Genomic DNA, 5,028 nt, shown 5'->3' with positions numbered 1-5,028 from the left:
TAAACTGAGGGGACTTTGCTGGCAATGATGCTCTTCCCCCATCCCCAAATATTTTAGTGTATAGTTCTTTCACGCAGGATGTCCTTCTACATAGTGATAATACAGCCATCAAAATCAGCAAAATAACACGGATACGTTATTACCACTTAATGTGAAGACACCATTCAAGTTTTGCCAAGTCCAGGATCATACCCTGCATTTAGTTGCTGTGTCTCCTTAGTCTTCTTCAAAGTGGGAGAGTTCCTCACTCTTCCCTTGACTTTCAGAACCTTCCCACTTTACAAAGTTACAGGGCAGTTATTTTGTGACGGTTACCTCAATTTGAGTTTATTGGATATTTCTTCATAATTCGATTTAGGTAATGATTTTTTTATTTTAGGCAGGAAGATCACAGAAGTGATGGTCTTCTCATTGCCTCCAATAGGTGGTGCCCAATTTTAATTTGTCTTATTAAATGTTACATTCACTTTGATCACTTGACTAAGAGTATCCGCTAGGTTCCTTTATTGTAAAAATATTTTCCCCCCTTTTTACTTAGTATTCTGTGGGAGGTGTTTTGAGACCATTTAAATATCCTATTCTATATCAAACATTCACCCATTAGTTTTAGCATCTATTGATTATTATTTTTTTTATTCGAGTATAATGAACATGGTGTTATATTAGTTTCAGGTGTACTATATAGTGATTCAATAATTCTGTACATTACTGATGGTAATGTACTCTTAATCCGCATGGTAACTGCTCTTAATCCCCTTCACCTATTTTATCCATCCTCCCATCCACCTGCCCTCTGGCAACCACCAGTTTGTTCTCTGTAGTTAAAAGTCTGATGTTTTTTTGTTTGTTTTTTTCTTTGTTTTATTTCTTAAATTCCACATATGAATGAAACCACATGGTGTTTGTTTTTCCTTTACTGACTTATTTCACTTAGATCTAGATCCATCCATGTTGTTTCAAATGACAAGATTTCATTCTTTTTTATGGCTGAGTAATATTCTGTTTATATACATATGTGTGTGTATATATGTATCTATCTATATCTGTATATCTATATCTGTATATCTATATCTATATCTATATCTATATCTATATCTATATGTATATACATCACATTTTCTTTATCCATTCATCTATGGATGGACATCTGGGTTGCTTCCATATCTTGGCTATTGTAAATAATGCTGCAGTAAACATAAGGGTGCATGTATCTTTTCAAATTAATGTTTTCATTTTGTTTGGGTAAATACCCAGTAGTGGGATTACTGGATCATATGGTAATTCTATTTTTAGTTTTTTAAGGACTCTCCATACTGTTTTCCATGGTGGCTACACCAGTGTGCATTCCCACCAACAGTGTAGGGGATTCTGTTTTCTTCACATTCCCATCACCATTTATTATTTCTTGTGTTTTTGATTTTAGCTATTCTGACAGGTGTGAGGTGATAGCTCATTATAGTTTTGATTTGTGTTTCCCTGATGATGAGTGATGTTGAGCATCTTTTCATGTGTCTGTTGGCCATCTGTATGTCTTCTTTAAAAAATTGTCTATTCATGTCTTGTGCAATCTAGTGATTATTTTTGTCTGAACCAATGTTATTATGATGGTTGCCGGATAGTTACTTTCTAATTTAATCCAATTGTTCATTCTATATGTATTAGTTGGCATTCTCCTGTAAGGGAAAAAATTTCTTTTAATTAATTAATTAATTAACTAATTCATTCATTTACATCACTGTGGACTCATAGATACCTATGTTATTCACTGAGTTCTAATCTCTTATCATCATTATTTATCAAATCTGTCATCAATTGTCCCCAATTTGTCAGTGTCCCTATCATTCTTTTATTTTATTTATTTATTTATTTATTTTTTAAGATTTTATTTATTTATTCGACAGAGATAGAGACAGCCAGCGAGAGAGGGAACACAAGCAGGGGGAGTGGGAGAGGAAGAAGCAGGCTCATAGCGGAGGAGCCTGATGTGGGGCTCGATCCCATAACGCCGGGATCACGCCCTGAGCCGAAGGCAGACGCTTAACCGCTGTGGCACCCAGGCGCCCCCTATCATTCTTTTAGTACTTCCTTACTTTCTGAAACAAGATATTCTAAGATCGTTTTGTAATTCTCCCACCATTTCTTCTGAGAGCCCTACTTCCTTTTAAAGGAGAATGGTGTTTAGAAATCAGAATGTGGTTACTAGGTATGTTTAGCGTTGTGAGAATGTGACTGCTCCCAGCTTCTCTCAATGGCTGGAGCTAAGGAACACATACACACATACTCTAGTCAGGCTTCGACAGCCTGCACTAGGCTGTGAGGTCATTCTCCTCATCTGCTCCTGCTCTACTATCCTTCCCAGTCTTGCTGTCTGCCCAACCTATAGCTAGATCCTCTCGTCACCCTGCTCAGAAGCTAATATTCTTCACCAGGCTGCTGTCACTGTCTCTCCTCCCTCCTTACCCCATTGCCATAGCCCCCTCCTCCCCAATTCCCCTTCAAGTCTGCCACACCCTGGAATTTCACCTGTCATGCTCAGCCTCTTTGAATAACTTTTGAATTATGCAGGATGGAAGGCAGGAAAGCAGAGATTGTCACAGGGCCAACTTCTCCATTAGGCACAGTTGACACAGTTCTCAGGGCCCATGATACTTTTAGAGGCTCACAACGATGTTGAAACTTTAATTTCTTTTAAATTCAGAAGAAATAACGAACATAATAATGAACCCAATCTGAATTACATTTATTTTTATATCAATGCAGAATAAAATGTTTAATTAAAATTTTAAAGGCATGGAAGAGAATTTATTTAGCTTTGTGAGGCTTTACTTTCACAATAATGCATACCCTTGGCACTATAAGACCCTATTACAGTTTCATAAATTGGCCTAATAAGGTAAATATTTAGGTTGATTTTATGAAGCTTTCAGACATTAAGTTTTGAGAAAGTTAATGGTTATCAGAATTTGCACAGATGATGAAAATCAAAATAATAAACAAAATCAAAGACTTAGACTTAACACCCCTAATAACATAGCAAATTGCAATTTCTAGTCACACATCTATTCCTGTGTTATATTCATTTCAATCTCTTATTTTCCATTTTATACTCTGGTGTTTTCTTCTGAACATAGGTACAAATAATCTTTTGTGTTAACTCCCACTTTTAATAACACAAAGTCAGCTCGTTTACCTTGGCTATACTTTTATCATTTAGTGTAGGATACACTTTACAAACTAGTTATACTCTAGAAACTTTGTGAACGAAAAAATTTTAAGAAAGCTAAGAACAAATAATGGAGTCATTCTTTCACTGCTCCTCATCCAGTTTCAGGAAAACCACTTCCCAAAAGTAGCAGCTGTGTCTGATAAATCTTCCTGTGTCTAAACAGAAACTGAAAGAAAAGTGAAATTATAGGAAACATATTATAGTTTACTAGATATTGTGTGCTTTTAATAGCTCAACACTGGTAATACTTGATGATCAAGAGTAAAGTAATAGGCTAACATTGGAAAATGTGTACTTTATTTTTATTTTTTAAAGATTTTATTTATTTATTTGACAGAGAGAGAGACAGCCAGCGAGAGAGGGAACACAAGCAGGGGGAGTGGGAGAGGAAGAAGCAGGCTCCCAGCGGAGGAGCCCGATGTGGGGCTCGATCCCAGGACTCTAGGATCACGCCCAGAGCTGAAGGCAGACGCTTAATGACTGAGCCACCCAGGCGCCCCAAGGAAAATGTGTACTTTAATATGTATATGAACAATTAGGTAAGCTTGTGGAGAAGCTGACTAATATACATATATTGGGAGATACAGGTGTCCATCTACATTTTCTATATTTCATTTTTTAACAGAATATTTAGTCAAGTTATTTAATGTATGATTTCTCATGTGCCATTTTGGAAGTCGTTTATCGTAAAGACTTCTGTGACGAACAGCCACAGTGTCAGTGATTATTCCGGATCTCCAAGTTGGATAAATTCAATTTCTTCTTGAGACACAAGTTTCCTTCTGTATTTCTGTCCTGAGGTACTGTTTTTATTATTTCTGCAGTGTCTGGTGGACCCCGATGCACCAGCCACGCTGGTGATTTATTTCCATCGGAATGCTATGAAGTTGAAGAGTGAGGTGGTAGTCCCGTTGACCTCAACACTTCTGATACATTGGGTTTAGGATTGTGTCTTCTGTCAGGGTACCTTATTAATGGAGTAGGTGACTTGACTACCCGAATGACCCTGCTGGCAGATGACCATCTCACTGCCCATCAGGACCCAAATTAATTTTTATGGAGAAAGGAAAGTATCAAGGCCCCATGAAAGTTGCAATGCAGCCTTGCTGACTTGATTTGTTTTGTAGGTCCAGTTCCTTGTAGGGTTTCTGGAACATAGTATATACTCAATAAATGTGAAATAAATGAATGATGAAGTAGCCAAGCATTGGGGCTTGTATTTCTTGTTTTTCCCATGGCAGACAGGAATAGAACAGAAAAAATCGTATTTGTTGATGGCCTGTTTACTGGAATTGAGTGTTTGTTTTCTCCCAGCAGTTCAAAGCTATCTATATATTTATCCATTAATTCAAATATTTACTGGCCACCTATTATGCACATGGCTCTGCACTCTTTGCTTGTCAGTATGGGATTGCAGAATGTCTACTTTGGTCTTAGGAGAACAGGGTGTATCTATAAGAACAAAGTCCCGAACTAACCAGCCGGTGTGGGAACTGAATTGACTCCACCTCCCCGGCAGAGCCCTCCAATCCACGGCGCTCGCAGGTCAGAAATGCGCTGAAATAATCCTCCAGCTCCAGTAATACACATCCTTACTCCATGAAGCCTTTTCTGTACTGTTGACATGAGCCAACTTCATCTTTTCTCGGTATGAGTCACTGTTAAAAATGTATACATCGTCATAACTGGCTTAGTTCCTAGTGCTGTCAGTTGCTTTTTAAACAATAATAAAATCAAGTGTAAGGCTCATGGTGAGAACTTGGTTTTATTGATGGCGTGTAGTGTGAGATGGATGAGATATT

General features: G+C 37.6%; 1 pseudogene; it reads right to left on the bottom strand.

Annotated features, from left to right (window-relative positions):
- Window positions 1–3,658: 3,658 nt before the first annotated feature.
- Window positions 3,659–4,816, bottom strand: LOC103669255 (annotated as a pseudogene).
- Window positions 4,817–5,028: the final 212 nt, after the last annotated feature.

Source organism: Ursus maritimus, unplaced genomic scaffold, assembly GCF_017311325.1.
Source record: "Ursus maritimus isolate PB19 unplaced genomic scaffold, ASM1731132v1 scaffold_2, whole genome shotgun sequence".
NCBI classification, from domain to species: Eukaryota; Metazoa; Chordata; class Mammalia; order Carnivora; family Ursidae; genus Ursus; species Ursus maritimus.
The sequence above is the reverse complement of the archived record's forward strand: the minus strand, read 5'-3'. Positions and strand labels throughout refer to the sequence as shown.